Source organism: Mastigoproctus giganteus, chromosome 6 (genome assembly GCF_048544385.1).
Source record: "Mastigoproctus giganteus isolate SK-2022 chromosome 6, ASM4854438v1, whole genome shotgun sequence".
Lineage (NCBI taxonomy): Eukaryota > Metazoa > Arthropoda > Arachnida > Uropygi > Thelyphonidae > Mastigoproctus > Mastigoproctus giganteus.
Window position 1 is genome coordinate 206,053,935 of NC_143580.1, and position 17,247 is coordinate 206,071,181.

Here is a 17,247-nt window from a genome sequence, read left to right on the forward strand (position 1 = left end):
GGTGTCAGGATGACGCCAATGGTCGTTAGTGTAGTATCTCAAATAGAGAGCTTTATGGTAACTGAAAAAAAGTTTCTAGTACTCCGGCTTGTCCTAAAACTGAGGAAATAACTAAAACCTGTCTATTTGAGTTTTTCCATTTGTTAATGCCAAGGATGGGAGAAACGACTCCGACTTCTTCCTGGAGAAGCGACTGGCAGGTGAGGGCTGTGCGTGACTCCACGTAGGCGCCTCTCTACCACCAATGCCTCAACACTGGCTCTCTGAGTATCTCCTTTCCGGGACAACACCAGCTTTGAAAATTGTTAAAAATACTTCTGGTCGCAAAATTTATAAATGACCTTTATAGAATTATTAACTAACTATTTAGCAACCTTTTTGTCACCAAAAGGAGAGTTACTTAGTACAAAGAAGCGCGCTATCAAAGTGCAATAAAAAATCGGTTTTTTTAATTTTAACACATTTATAATTTATCATTTAATTATAAAATAGATTTCAACCGGAATAGTTTCCCTTGATAAGCATCGAATAACGCATAGCTAATGTGATTTTTAAATTTTTTGCTCCGTTGGCAACGGAAATAGAGAGGGGGACACGAAAATTATTTGCATTTTCCTGTCTGGCGCCGCCATTTTTAATTTTAAAATTATATTTTAAACGTACTCGTTGAGCTCTTTTCAATGGTGTAGCTATAGGTTGTTGACAACATTTTTATCCCCCCACATTTTAACCTCACTCCAATTCTCAGACAAATTTTTATCAACAATGATCAATATGGCATTATGTTGGCCCACTTGATGTGCAAACCCATGCAAAATTTCTAGTCAATAGGTCAAGTAGTTCCAGAGATACAATGCTGTGACAGATGGACGGACAGACAGACAGACAACCGAGCGACATTTTAAGGGTCCTTCGTTAGACTGTGGCCCCTAAAAATAATAAGTAAAAATAATTTTATAATAAAGTTTTTGTAGAATATTCCAAATTTTTATTAAGTTTTCATACGACACCGTATACCGACTTCTTCTTTTTTCCTCTTTGTGTCGGTTGTTGAATGACGTTTCTGAAGCAGCCACGAATCGACATATTTTGCTGGATCGAAGTGGGTCAGCGGTGGGCATACAATTTTAAGAAACAGTAGTGAAGAAACTGTTTTTGTCATCAACGAAGCTCTGGCTGGGCTGACAATCAGATTCATTTGTGAAAATCCTCGTTCACATTCACTCGATGAAATTGGTATCATACTCAGAGCGTCCATCAAATTCTTCCGAAACCATCTTTTCAATTAGGTACCCCCGAAATCCACGAATTGCATTTAACTGTAACCTAATTGACAATTTTCTAACTTCATTTTCACCAAATGCCAACAATTCATGCTTAGAAGGTTTAATATCTTCATTGTCCTCATTTTCCTTCTCTCGTCATCGGTATTGTCACTAGTTCTTAAGTTTGAATTGTTTCTTTTCTTTTCTTTTTTTTTTTTTTTTTTTTTTTGAAACTGTCCAAAATGTCAGTGTCATTCGGATATTCAGGTACTGTGACCATGTAAACAGAGATAGGGAAAATTTACGGAAAAATGTGGATAACACACTTCTGCGAAACAACAGATGATTATTTGTCGGGGTATAAGAAAATCACTTTTCTAATTCTCGAACGGGGCGCTGATGGTTGTTGATTCATGAAGGTGTCCAACCTATGGCCCACCCAGAAAGTGAACTAAAACAGCATTTTAAATTTTGTTAATTGTCAAAAAAAAATCTCATTAAATGTTTTGTTCAGTAAATGTAATTGTGTATTGTACTTAATAAAATTTTTGAATATTTTCAATTTTACTTTTACATGCAACAAGATATGGAAAATGTAACACACTAAAGAAATCTAACTTTGAATTTTTTTCAATATGGCCCCTGTACGGGAAATGTTTGGACACCACTGCAGTAGAAGGCGGGCCAGAGCCCATTGGGAATACACCTTGATCTGCTCACTGCAGACCAGCGCGACTTCTCCGTATGTGGGACGGGTGGTTGGATAGTTTTTACCAGGTACCACTAAGTTGTAGAATGGTAATCCCTTTAGCTCTCTTAATACATGGAGCAGCACTAATTGCGTGAAGGCCAGAAATGCGAACAGGGCATATCGAGTTAATTCTCTCCTAATCTGTTCGCTATATGAAAAATTTCTCGCTCAATGAAACTGTTTTAAATGTAACTTCCAAGGGGAATTCAAAATAATTAAACAGAAGTCCGACTGAGTAATTTAGAATTATAAAAATGGTTATACAGTTTTATATAGGAAATATCTTAACAATAGACAGTGAAAAATGTAAATTAAGTTAAATCATTTTAAGCTTATTTGAATAGTAGATAAACATGTGAAAAAAATTTACGGAATATTACAAATTTCAAAGTGCACTGCATCCAAATGTCACACGTCACTGTTAATAAAGGTGCCGGTACCCTGTACCATTGCGTACCGTCACAAAAAAAAGCACTGCTTAAAACCAAATAAACAAATTTCTCTGAACAATATTATGTATTGATTTTGTGAATGCTTTATTATAATTTAAAAATATAGCTTCTTTACCCTGCCTGTTTTCCCTTTCTGTAACTAAAGTTCAATTTATGTATTCTCAAAAGATACGTGCATACACAAATTAACTATTGCCAAAGGCTTGTGCGTCACTTGAAACCAAAATAAACAAATTTTACAAAATATACTTTTGTAACTCTAAACAAACTTCTTAATGTTCTATTAATATAACAAACTATTGCTACCATTTATTACTCAAAATATCAGTTACAGAACAGTTTCACTTTTACCAGTACAGTGATAAGTAAGGTTGAATGGAGTTAGTGAAATACAGCAAATATTTTCAATTAAGGATATTTACAAAGGATTATTGTATTTTATTTAAAATTAACATTTTTTTCTTTGAATTAACATCGTTTATAACTCACTTGTAATGTAATCATCATAAATTATTTTTGTATTTAAGTTATGCTGACGCTGGGACATAATTGGCATTGATTAGTACATACATATTGCATAGTGTTTAACCAGTGACAACATTAGCTACAATGTATACAATTCTTCTTAATAAAACAAATTAAATTGTTTTGGTAGAAGGTTTTTAGAGTTTAATTGGATTCAAGGAAATTCCATAATACTTTAATGTGATCTTAATATTTTCACAGAATTTATTGTTCATCTGCTATCAAAAGTATATCTTCAAATTGCCTGCAGCTTAGATTCTCATTTGGTCATGTGTCATAGTCAGTTTTGAATTTAAATTCTATAATTATGGCATGTTATATTAGTCACCCTGGGGAATGTATAATCATCTCTGAAACTTTGGTGTAATTAAAATATTGATTCTCTTACGATCCTTAACTACTAAATATTTTGCTGCTTAATTGATTTAGGAACCATATTAGAATGGACAATTTTTTTTATTTTAAATTGGCTGAGGTTTAAGGTTGGCTAAGGTTTAAAGGTTTCAATGCCATATTTTCATTTCATTTAAAATAATCTGTTATAATTAAGCATTGTAAAAATGCTTATTCATTCACATTGTTCAAAATATAAGCAAAATTTTATATTTTTTAGAACTTTTGGGTCGAGGAAATCCAGCAAATTATCGGAAACTGCTAGAAATTCCCAATTCATCAATATTAAGTGGGTTTATGCATTTCCATGAAACCTGGAGCCCTAGTTGCAAAGGCAAAAGGCATGTATATGTATATTTTTAATTATTATTAATATCTTTTTAAAACTTTATATCATCCCTAAGAAAAGAACTTAGCAGTATTTAAGAACACTAATTAGTTTTTTGTGTGCATGCGTTCATCCATGAGATTTTTAATATTTTATGACGAAGTCAAGAATTCTGTATTGTTTATAAAAAAATTGTTTTGATATGACATGAATCAGGCTGCTAGCAGGTGGACATTCCATTGATAATATGATATTATTGTTGTTGTATTATTAGTTCTCGCTGATTGGGGGTTCCACCCTGTTACAAGTACTGCTACCAAGTGCACAGGGTGATTGTTAAATCTGACGTTACTGTTGGTCAAGGAACTCTCTGACTATCCTATAGGGGTTCAGGATTTCAACTTTCTGGAGTTCCTTATAGGTGTTCTCTGGGAGACTTATTGCTGCTAGGCTGTTATGTAGGGGCTTTGGCACCATACCGGTGGATGACAACGATTGGTATGATTGTTACTTGTTGCATATGCCACGTCTCTTTGACCTCCAGTCTTAGGTCCGTGTACTTCCTGATCTTCTCTTCGTGGGTTTTCTGGAGTGTGCCAGTGTTGGTCCCGTTATGTCAATCAGATAAGTAGCCCTTTCCTTCTTGTTGTTATGTCCGGTCTGTTGTGCGGGATTGTCGTGTCCGTTATTATGGCACAGCCTCAGTATATCCTCTCATGTATATCTTTCTCGTGATATCCTCTAGCTCAGTGTTAGTCCAATCTATGACTCCGAAGGAGTATGTTAGCACTGGGACTGCATAGGTGTTTATGGATTTATGGGGTCTCTAGTATGGCTTGGGGTACATACTTGTAATATGGTAAACTTTCTTTGATCAACTGGTATTTCCTCACTAGTTTCTGATGTATTATCCTGCCTACATGGTCTTGTTTACGAGTGTACTCTGTTAGGGTGATCACCTTGCATCCTGCGGTGATGTGTTGAAAATACACCAGAAAATACATCACGAAGAAACCAAGAGTGTTAGATGACACATGACGATTCCACCTGAGGCCAGGTGGAATCGTCATGTGTCATCTAACACTCTTGGTTTCTTCGTGATGTATTTTCTGGTGTTGGTTACTTGGTTTTGAATGGCGAGCACGAATCCTTCAGTCTCGGGGAAGAGCATCCCACTCGTGAGCCATGCATTTTGGAAGTCATTTTATCCATGTGATCTTGATGTAATCTCATTGCAGTGTCTACCATGGATTGTCTCTTTGCCCATCTTTCTAGTTTTGTTTGTGCTCTCTGGGAAGGAGAGATTCTTTGCTTAGGTTGAGTGGGGTATGATGCTTGTCTGTTTTCCTCATGGCCTTGTAGAGTGCTGCTGTGTTTTTCTGGAACTAATCCTTCAGGTTAGTTATCGCTATCTTCTGTTGCTTGATGAGGTCTATCAGGCTCCTTCCTCCTTCTCTCTGAGCTTTGTCAGTCTCTTTACCACTGACTTTGGATGATGTTGGCGGCTCTTGGTCATCATCGTCCATGTCTTTCTCATGTCCTCTAGCTCAGTGTTAGTCCTCTAGCTCAGTGTTAGTCCAATCTATGACTCCAAAGGAGTGTGTTAGCACTGGGACTGCATAGGTGTTTATGGATTTAACTATGTTCCCTCCTTCAGCTTTGTTTGATTATGCTTCTTAGTCTCTGATGGTATTTTTTGGTTAGGCAGGCTTTGATCTCCTTGAGCTTTAACTGCTGAGCCTGCATCATCCCGAGGTATTTGTAGGTATCTCCACCTGTCATGGCTTCAATCTCTTTACCAGTCTGCAGCTGGTAGTTTCGGCTGACTAATTTCTCCTGATGTAATCTGTGGGTCTTGCATTTGTCTAGACCAAATTCCATCCTGATATCATTGCTGAATTCTTCCATGATCTGGAGTAATTACTGGAGTTGCTTTTCGGTTGCCATATAGATCTTGATGCCATCCATGTACATCAAATGGGAGAGGGTGTATACAGGTTTTTCTTTCCTTCTTTGAGTTATATCCATACTTGCTGTTGTTGACTATAGTGGATAGTGGTTTGAGTGCTAGACAGAACCACAGTGGGCTCAGGGTATCTCCCTGAAAGATTCCTTTAATGGGGATCGATCGGTCTGGTTGTAATATTCTTGACCTTGATGGTGATACTCCATTTTTCCATGGTTGCTTCTAGGAAGTTTGCCACTGTCAGATTGACTTTGTAGATCTTTAGAGTCTGTATTAGCCAGCTATGAAGCATATGTTGTGAAGACCTTGTGATAATTGTAGTAGGCCATGTATAGGTTGCGGCATTTCTTGTAGGTTTGTTCTATAACTACGGTATCATTGGTTAATTGTTCCTTGTATCCTTTGCTCATCTGCTTGCATCTTTCCTGCTGTTCAGCCATTATGTTCTGGCTGTCCAAGTGGTATGATTATTTCTTGGTTATGTAGCTAGTCAGGATCTTGTACATTGTTGGGAGACAGGTGATCAGCCTGTATTTCACCGGGTTTCTTGTATTTTGGTCTTTAGTCTTCAGATATGTGATTCCTTGAGTAAAACTCTGGGTGCCTTATTATTTGAGTGAACTGCTCTGCTAGGTGCTTGTGTGTTTGTATGCAAGTGAACTTCTTGTACCAGTAGTTATGGACGTTATCTATTCCTGGGGTTCACCAGTTGTGGGATTTTCTGATCGACTGTTGTACTTCTACTTCTTCCTCCCTAATCTCCCATTCTCTCATCTCTTATATATCCTTTGTTTTCTTCCATTCTAGTTCTATCCAGTGAATAAGACAACTGGGCTTGCCAGTTATGTCTTATTCACAGAACTTCTCTTCCATTAATCCCAGTAGCTGTTAGCAGTAAAGTATGTGTGGATGGCCTCCAGTGTTGCACTATTGTTGTCGAGGTAATGTGGTATTTGCCAGTTGAGGTGGTCTGTCTCTCTCTCCACAGCTTTCTATTGGGTCTCTGCTTTGGTATCATGTGGGTCTTTGTGGGTGATTATTATTATCCTTTGTACCTTACAATAAAGATCATATTTATTATTATTATTATTCTAGTACTGGCAAATGATGCAAGGAAGCAAGCTTATACAGCATCAGCCAAAAAAAAAAAAAAAAAAAAAACTTTCTCCCACCGATCTGTCCATCCATGCAAATAATATGTCTAATTAAATTTCCTTAAATTTCTTCAAACTACCTACTTCCACAACACCAGATGGTGGTTTGTTCCAACAATCTGTTACTCTTTGGCTAAAAGTAAATTTTGCACATCTGTCCTGTGGCCATCCTTTTTTCAGTTTAAGTTTGTTCTTTTGTGTATGTGTTTTCTGAGAAAGAGATTATCTTTGTCATTAAGTGTACTCAATCCATTTAAAGTTTAATTCCTTAAACACTTTAATCAGATCTTGAAAGTGTCTGGTTTCCAAGCACCGCAGTTTGTAGAACTAGTCTTTTGTGATACGAGTACCCCATTGTGTTCTTGATTACAGAGATGCAGAGCTGAGTAACCCATTTGGTTACTCCTCTCTGCATCTGTTTTAAGAGATCTACATATTTCTTTAAATGAGACTTTCAGACCTATACGGATGCTCAAGCTGTGATGTAACTATTGCTTTATACAATGGGTTAATCACTTCTTTTTCCTTGCTGGAAAAGTTCTTGTATATAATTGTCAAAACCTCATTAGCAGTCCTAGCAGCCTGTCTACACTGCTCAGAGAACCTCATGTCTGATTGCACAATCACCCCCAGGTCTTCTTCATTCTCCAATACTTGAATGTGACACACAATATATTATTCTGATTCTGAGGTTACTTCTGTTCATAATCTCTTGCAGTCCCTTGCATTTACCAATGTAAACTTCAATTGCCATTTCTCAGCCCAACTGCCTAGTTTATCTGCATGTTCTTGCTGCAGTAATATGCTTTGATTCTTGTCATTAAACAGTGGACAGTGAGTTTGGTAAGCCTTCATTAATAATATTAATATACACTGTAAACAGTAAGTGGCCCAGCATTGGATCGTGAGGGACATTAATAACATTAAACTAAGAAGTGTCCATTGATAACCATTCTCTATCTTCTGTCACTCAACCATCCCTTAACATAGCAGTAACTTTTCTTTTTTTTTTTATGAGAACCCCAAACACGAGAGGTATTATAACCTATAGTACTTAGTACCGTGCTTGGGTTGGAGGTTGAGAAGACAAAATAAGATATTTGTTGACATTGGACTTGAACTTCTGTAGATTGTAATTTTCAGGAAATACGTATGAAGGAAGATTGTTCCAGAAAACGGCAGTCGAATGAATAAATGAGGAATACGAAAAGTTGGTTCTGTGGGTTTGAAGTTGGACAGTAAATGGATGTTGGCTGGTGGCGGCACGTGTTCGGACTGTTTTGAAGAGAGTGGGAATTATAGAAGCCAATTCAGAAGAACAGTGCCCATGGAAGTATCTGTAGAAGAGGCATGCAGCAGAAACAGTGCGTCTATGAGAAAGCGAGTGGAGAGACTCTGTTAGAGATGAATCATTAATTAACCTAACTGCCCTCTTCTGAATGGAATCAAGAAGCTTGAGAGAGGTTTTGGGGGCACCACCCCAGATGTGGGAACAATATTCCATGGCAGGGCGGATTTGCGATTTATACAGAGTGAGCAGCTGTTTGGGAGAAAAGTAACGCCGAGAGCGAAAGAGAAAACCAAGTTTTTTAGATGCAGAGGAAGCAATATTTGTAATGTGCTTGTGCCAAGAGAGATTAGAAGTCAGGGTAATCCCCAAAAGAGATATATCATTTTGCCTAGAAATCGGAGTGTCACTAAAGATAAGCATAGGAGCAGAAGAATCCTTTTTGCGAGAGATATAAGACAAGATTGAGTTTTAGAAGGGTTGAAATCAACTAAGTTGTCTTTGCCCCACTGGAGAATTACCTGAAGATCGGCATTTAAGGAATTGGCAGCAGATTTTCGAGAACTTGAAGCTGATTGAGCTGGACAAGGTTTCTCAAAATGGAAAGTTGAATGCAATGTGCTATCATCGGCAAAACTATGGATAGGATTTCCAGTCAATGGAAGGTCATTGATATACAAGAGGAAAAGAGTGGGGGAAAGAACTGAACCTTGGGGGACTCCGGCATTAGTGGAGAAGTTAGAAGACAGAGAGCCATCTACCATCACCCTCAGTGAGCGATCAGAGAGAAAACTGGATAACCAATTACTAAAAACAGTTGGCAAACCATAAGATGGAAACTTGTTTAGAAGACCTTTATGCCAAACACGATCAAAAGCCTTTGAGATGTCAAGAGCAACTACTTGTGTTTCACCGAACCTTTCCATTGAATTAGTCCATAAATGGGTAACATAAGCCAGAATATCACCAGTGGATCGACACTGACGGAATCCATACTGGCGATCGTTGATCAGACGGAAGGTTTCTAGGTAGTTTAAGAGTTGGCGGTTAATTGATTTCTCCATTACTTTAGAAAGAGTAGAAGTAATTGCAATGGGACGATAATTGGATGGGAGGGATTTGTCACCCTTTTTAGGAACTGGCTGGATATGAGCAAATTTCCAAGCAGAAAGAAAAACACCTTTGGAATAAGAAAGTGAAAAAAGGCGGCAAAGAATAGGAGTAAGTTCAGGAGCACAGGTTTTGAGAACAAGTGGAAAAATACCATCAGGACCTGGAGCTTTCTTAGCATCAAGATTCATCAAAATCCTTCTGATATCCTTTTGACGGAAGACCACAGGAGGCATTGAATGGAGCGTGTTAGGAATGGTGGGAGGTGTTTTACCAAGATCATTAATACATGAGCTCGAAGAAAAATAGGATGCTAGCAGGTCAGCTTTATCCTTGGCTGAAGTGACAACAGAACCATCTGGTTTGGACAGAGGTGGGAGCAGAGATGGGCAAAAGTTGCGGCCAATAGCTTTGGCAAAAGACCAGAATGCTCGGCTACCATTAGGGCAAGAAGCAAGTTTTGTACTCTTAGCCTGTTCAAACTCTAGTTTGGACTGATTAATAACTGCTTTACAATTGTTGCGAGCTTTGGTGTAGGCAGAAAATGAAACTGAAGAATTAGAAACAAGCCAATTACGATATGCAACGTTCTTCTCTTGGACAGCCTTAGCACATTTATTGGAAAACCAAGGTTTAGATAAAGGACGAGATTTTAAAGTGGAGTGTGGGATAAAGGATTCCATTCCTGCAAGAATAATTTCACTGACACGATCTGAGCAAACGTTGACATCAGAAGTTTTGAAACAGTAATCAGACCAAGGAAAAGAAGAAAAGAAGTCTCGCAGGTCATCCCATTTTGCATTCTTGTAATGCCAAACAATATGAGGTTGGGAATAGCCATGAGATAAAGGTTCCATTGGAGAAGAGACAATCACCAAGTTGTGATCTGAAGTGCCTAAAGGACCTCTCACTTCAGCCTTGTACTTAGAAGGGTTGTTTGTGAGAAAAAGATAAAGCGTATTGGCTGTATGATTAGGATTGTCCGGTATTCTTGTAGGTAAATGAACAATCTGTGCTAGGTCATTAGTAATTGCAAAAGCCTCAGCATCTCGACCTGCTGGGTCGGTGTGACTAGAAAACGGAAGCCAGCTGGAGTTGTGAACGTTAAAATCACCAAGGAAAATTACCTCACTGTTAGGAAAGTTGGACTGGAGAAAGTCAAGTTGCAAAGAGAGGAAGTCAAAGAGCTCCAAGTGATTAGTGGAGTTGGGAGAACGGTAGAGACAACAGATGAATTTGACACAATGAGGTAGAGAGATATTTTAAGCCAAAGAAGATCAAAGAGAGGAGATTCCAAATTGCCAAGTCTCTGACAGGGAATATCAGAACGGACATATGCACAAGTACCACCTTTTGAGGCGAAAGGAATCATACAGCAAATAATTTGGACATCTGAGATGAGCAGTAGTTGAATCAACTGATAACTGAGATTCAGTCAGAAAAAGTACATGGGGTTTGGAAGACTGCAAGTGGAAATGGACATCGTTGAGATTAGAATTGAGACCACGTATATTTGTGAAATGAATTAGGAAGTCCTTGGGAGGTTTAGATCTTTTCGCAGAGAAGCTTACTCTATTATTTTGACAATTCATGGTGTATTCAATAGTAAGGAAAAGTGGGTGGGACATGCTGTATGAAGTAATGAAATTTTTGGATATGGCGTACATGTGGTAAGAATACACCCAGATCCTTGACATAACATGGCCTCGACAATGCTCCCCGCATACACACTACTCAGACTCCCTGCAGTCACTATCTGCCAGGGTAGAGGTAGCAAGATTATACACTAGCTGATCCGGAAGCTTCCTAGAGAGTTACCAATAGGTTGAGTCCGGTGTACTAACTAGCGGCCGGCCTGCGAACACCGTTTTAGAGCTGTACCCTCGAAATGTAAGGAATATTGGATCTCGCCACGACATTCATCATAACCTCAAAAATCATCAATCATACTGTATGATGGAAGGGATAGGGACGGGTTGGCCGGAACTTAGCTCTAGAGACTAAACATGGGTTCCACCACTTCAAGCCTCCAATAAGCAAAGTGGTGGTATTTCACCGGTTGATGAGAGTCATCTACCACCTAGTACTGCCTGGTAACATAGAGGGGCGGCATTCCTCCATGTGGTGTGGGCGCCACACCTCGACCCCTGCTTACGTTGGTTCACACCTGGGTGGTCACCCACCATGTACTTGTGCATGAAGGTTATACCCAAGATTACTAACAGTCCCACCATCGTGAAGGTGCAAGCAGAGGATTTGGCTGTCATAGACCGTCCGGACTTCACCGAAATTGGGTCCACTTTGACTTGAGTGTCACCCGAATATCAGTTCCATCAGAGTTTTAGACTCCCAGGTAGCAAGAACAGCTTGTCTGGCATATCTGAGAGAATGTCTGTGACAACCTCAAGGACCAACTTGCCCTAATGCCGCACCATTCCAATTTGTACAGCAGTTTTATGTGTAACAATGCTAAAAAGTTTACACTGAAATCTCAATGTGTTGTCAAAATGTTTCTTTGTTAATGTATCATAGTTGCCTACCAGATTGGTCAGACAGGATTCACCCTTAAACCCATGCTGCTGTAATTTCTGTTTAATTCCATTCTTGTTAAGATGATCCTGCAATACTTCTGCAACCACAGACTCCCTTATTTTCCCTGGAATACAAATCATGTTTACAGTCTGTAATTGCTCACATTGCCCTTTGATCTCCCTTTGTGATACATTTTCCTACATCCAATCTGTAGGAACCTCCCCTGAATCAAAGGATGTCCTCATAATTATGAACAAGGGTTTGCTTACCTCTTTTGCTACTATTTTAATATAACTGGATTATTTACTTTTAGGTTCAGCAGTATATTTTCCACTTCCTTCTCAATTAAAGCAAAATCATTTAGCTCTCAGTTATCACCTTGGTGTACTTCTGGTGTCCCTACCCCCCAAAAACTTCTTCCCGCATGCATTTCAAAGAAAATATTTATTTAGTTTGTCAGCAACCTGAACGGGACAGTCAGTGGTTGTGCCATTCATATCTAATGGGCCAGTATTGTCCATCCCTTTCCTTCTGGGGCTAATGTAAACAAAGCATTCTTTGCTACTTTTCTTTGCATTCTTAGCCAAGGACTTCTCATAATCTGCCTCAGTTCGCCTAACTCCCTTAGTGATCTGATTGCGGATTAGTTTGTACTTGCAGTAGGATTCCATATTCCTTGCTAATTTATAATCATCTGATGCATTTTTTCTTCTCATGCCACTGGTCTCATTGGTTCCTTTGACATATTTGACATCAATTTAGGTTTAAACTGTGAACTATAACTCTTAGTTGGTTATAAAAGACTCAGATAGTTTTTATGCATCCCATTTAGGATTTCTTGGTGTAACATCATCAATTACCAGGTGGTAGATGACTTTCATCAACCGGTGAAATACCACCACTTTGCTTATTGGAGGCTTGAAGTGGTGAAACCCATGTTTAGTCTTTAGAGCAAAGTTTCCGGCATCCCCCTCCCCCCCATACTTTTCCTTCAACCCATGCACGGTACTAAGTACTATAGGTTTTGATACCTTTCGTGTTTGGGGTTTTCATAAAAAAAAAAAAAAAAGTTGGCCCCATTGAAAAAAAATTTTAAAAACTGTAAGACCACTGTAGTCAAATCACCTTTACAAAAGAAAAATATTTTCTCTTACCGTTTACAATAGTTATCATTATGTATATCCTACGCATCACTGTCACCTGGTGGTTCCTTTATTTGGATATTCTTGATGCATGTGGAATCGTTGCTGTTAATCAAATTGAGTATTGCTTTCTCATTTTGCCTTACTAACATGCCGATATAGAAAACAGTCATCCAGTAATTCCAGAAAATTTCTGCAACTATGTGACTGACCAATCCACAAGTTCCAGTCAATATCCAGAAAATTCAAATCCCCCATTATGAGATATTCTGATGCACTGGCCCATTCTGTTTGTCTATGTAGCTGCTCATTAAACTCATCAGTTATTTGGCCTACATGCATTTTCATTTTCAAAGTGGTTACGTTTCACCAAATGAACTCAGCATTGCACATTGCCTTAGATTGTGTTTCTTGCCCAAGGGCATAATTTCTCTCCCACTCCTGTCCTGTCTCTCCTTTCTGTACATGCTATTCTGACCATATTCAAATACTGCTTCCATTTCTGAGTGGCACCATATTTCAGATATTGTTATATTGTCTGTATTTGATGACTTATCCAATACCTTAAATTCATCACATTTGTTTACTGTACTTATAGCATTAGTGTACAAACAAAAATTTTTGATTTCACAAAGGCTGTTGCACATACAAGACTGCTCTACAAACTGCAGCAACGTGGCATTAAGGGCAAGTTACTGCTATGGATAAAGGAATGGTTGAGTGGGAGAAGACAGAGTGTGGTTATCAATGAGCACTGCTGTTTGTGGATTAAAGTTATTATTATTAGCATATGGTGCAAAGAAGCCTGGGGCTAATGCTGCACCAGCCAAAAAAAAAAATTTCTGAATTACCCTTCATCCATTTCTTTTCCATCACCAAGAAAGAGAAGAATGATGATATCCAGCTATTAGTAAAGTCCCCCAGGTTCAGTGCTGGACTCATTGTTGTTTTCATTATTTGTTAATGATATTGATGAAGTTATATCAGGCTTAATGTCTAAGAGTGCAGATGATACAAAGGTTTGCAGGGCAGTTAATGACAGTAATTAGGGTGAGCTATTGCAACAAGATCTAGGAAAATTAAATAGATAGGCTAGGAAATGGTTTGTTTGTTTGTTTGTTTGTTTGTTTGTTTATTATTTGGTTTTTAGGAGCATTAGCAACTAAGGCCATATTGCTCCGTGATATGCGGTGATCATTCCCTGACCTTTCCACATCCTCCGTATTTGGTGGTGATGGGCTCAAACCCCGGTCTAATCAAGAAGCGTGTGCTATGCACTGCTGCTCCTTCCCACCTGGCTATGGAGGTGCCCTAGGAAATGGCAGTTGAAGTTTAACATTGACTAATGCAAGGTACTGCATATTTGTTTGTTTGTTTGTTTGTTTGTTTGTTTATTATTTGGTTTTTAGGAGCATTAGCAACTAAGGCCATATTGCTCCGGGATATGCGGTGATCATTCCCTGACCTTTCCACATCCTCCGTATTTGGTGGTGATGGGCTCAAACCCCGGTCTAATCAAGAAGCGTGTGCTATGCACTGCTGCTCCTTCCCACCTGGCTATGGAGGTGCCCTAGGAAATGGCAGTTGAAGTTTAACATTGACTAATGCAAGGTACTGCATATGGGTAGCGGTAATCCCAGATTAACATATCAATGGTACTACAATGAGAAAGTGGAAAATGAAAAAGACCTGTGGGTAATTGTGCAGTGCAGATAGGCTGCCAGACAGCTTGTTTTGTCAATGATATACAGAAGCCTTTCTAACAGCGATAAGGAGGTGATTATCCCCTTTTACAAGGCTATGATTAGGCCACATCTTGAGTACTGTATACAGGTCTGGAGGCCTCACTTTAGGAAGGATGTAGATCTGCTGGAACAGGTGCAGAGAAGTGAAACCAGACTGAAGGGCACAAAAGGGTGCTCACATTAAGAAAGTGTTCAGTTTTGCGAATTGCAGCATCTGGAAACTAGATATTGCAGGGAGATCTGATTGAGGTGTTTAAGGCCTTCAGTGGATTGAGTAAGCTAAATGTTTATGGCATTCTTCCTCTTGCTGAGACTACACACGTGAGGTGGACAAATTCAAATTGAGGAAGGAATAGTTGCAGGATAGATGTGTAGAGGTTTGTTATCAGCCAGCTGGTGGTTGATTATTGGAACAAACTTCCACCTGTTGTAGAAGTGCGTTTGAGTAAATTTAAGGAAGAAGTAGACAAATTCTTGGAAAGTGTGTAGGCTCTTTTTTTTTTTTTTTTTGATGATGCTTTATAAGCTTGATTTCTTGAATCAGTTGCTAATATGTACCTGTTTTTTTTACTTCAATGAACTTAACACAATAATTATATTTGCTTGTCACATGATGATCACAGCAGGCATCGTAATCTCCAATGCCTCTTTCTGGCTGCCTGATAGAAGCAATGCAAGAATCATTTTCATCTCTACAGCTCCTATTAATCTATTAGTCTGTGTATCGCTCTAAGCTAGCAGCTTTCCAAGAACTGACAGCTTTCTGTAGAACCGACACTGGTCAGAACTAAAGATTTTCACTACTGATTATTACCATTTGAACTACTTCTGTAATTGTTCAAGCTACTATCAAACTGCACTGCAATTTACAGTAAAATATAACAATTTATAACAAGCTAAATATATAATTCCACAAAAAATGGCAAGAAATGCTTGTCTGTAGTGTCAGGCAAATTTCAGCACTGATAAATCAGCACAAGTATTAACTGTTGATTATGTGGCATCCAACTTTTTAAATAAATGACTTCATTTATTTAAAAAATTGGATGCCAGGAATAGTTTGGATGTAAATTTTATATTAGCAATAATTTATATTAGTTCTATTTAAGATATATTTTAATTCTTGATTTGAATTTAATGGTAGAAGTTTTCAATTTATAGTATATCATGTATTATAATGAATTAAAAAAAAAATTGATTTAAAAGAGCCTAATAGATGCACATATCTACCTCCACTTCCCTAGCCTTTCCAGCTTTTTTAGCATAGCTCCCTCAAAATCTTACGCCAGTCCTATGGTTCCTCCAGGACTCAGGCGTGCTGTCACAAGACCAGACACATAAAGTTCATTTGTTGTTTCTCTGAGACAGTCAACACGCCAGGTACAGTACTGCTGTAATTCTTTATATTTTATTGTTTTGATATCTTTTTATGGCTAGTTAGTGTGCAAAATGTGTAAATATTAGAAAATAAGATTAATTTGACACTGAAGAAGCAATATGGTATGCAGATCATGAAATGTATTATTACAGTAAATTTCTGTTACAACGAATGCCGTCTTAATAAATATTTCGCTGTAACTTTAGTGGTTCCAGTTCACAGCTGGCCTCCCTTATTAATAATACTCGATGAGCTTCATTTGAATAAAACTAGTTTTATGAAACATTCAGTTCATATTTGTTTACAAAGAAGTAAAAATTGTTTGAAAACTTTATGAATTCTTAGTACATGAATGATAATGAAGTTAGTGTTTGTTCATTTCTCTGCTAACCATTAATGATTTTTTTTCAAACAATTTTTATTTTTCAAACAAATTAAGAAAAGCATTATATCAAAAAAGTGTCTGAAACTTGTCAGATACAGCAATACCCCACATAGCACTGATAATTGGTACTGAAACTATTCGGTACCAATTATAAACAAATAAACAATTTGACTTGATAGCCAATTAAAAGGATTTGAAATAAAAAAATATTGCAAAAATTTTTGTAATGAAAAGGTAACATCATGAGAGATGAGAAAAAAAGCTTTAAAAAAGGCCATTGTTTATTTAGGTATTTCAATAATGAAGTCTGGTGAAATCATCTCTTCTTTTTCTTGGCATTCAAGTCTTTGTAGCATCGAATCCCATCTTGTAAAATTTGCCATATCTCGATGCTATGTTCAACATTCGGATCTCCATTCATAATCACCTTGCAGGCCATGTCAACCCCCCCAGCCAAAAAACTTTCTACGATCATCTGTTGAAAATACTTTTGGTGCCACTTCAGAATTGTTTTCCTCTTCTTCATATGCAGTTTGCTCATCAATTTCAAGGAGAGTTGCACCATTTACGTCATTTGCAGGTGAGTCAATGCAGTCACATACGTTGACAGTGTCCAAAGTTTCGAATCCCAAGTCTCTTCCGAACTTCACCATGTCCTTCAGCAGTTGCCTGAACTTGTAATTCAAAACCAGTGAAATCGTTTGCCAAATGGGGGAAAACATGCTGCTAAAAGAATGCATGTTGTTGGCAGTGATTTCTAGCCAAGATGCAGATATATTTTTGATCGAAATTTAAAGGGGTAAAAAAAATGTGAAATGAAAAGTTTGAAAAGC

At 38.0% G+C, this 17,247-nt stretch overlaps 1 protein-coding gene across 2 annotated transcripts in view; it reads left to right on the forward strand.

Moving 5' to 3' along the window:
* The window catches only part of LOC150084901 (eukaryotic translation initiation factor 5-like), a 148,523-nt gene that overhangs the window by 24,970 nt on the left and 106,306 nt on the right, over positions 1–17,247 (forward strand). For both annotated transcript variants that reach the window (XM_090375626.1, XM_090375625.1), the window contains exons 3-4: positions 3,607–3,727; positions 15,896–16,031. The gene's annotated coding sequence lies outside the window, so the exon portion shown is untranslated. The remainder of the gene's footprint in view (positions 1–3,606; positions 3,728–15,895; positions 16,032–17,247) is intronic.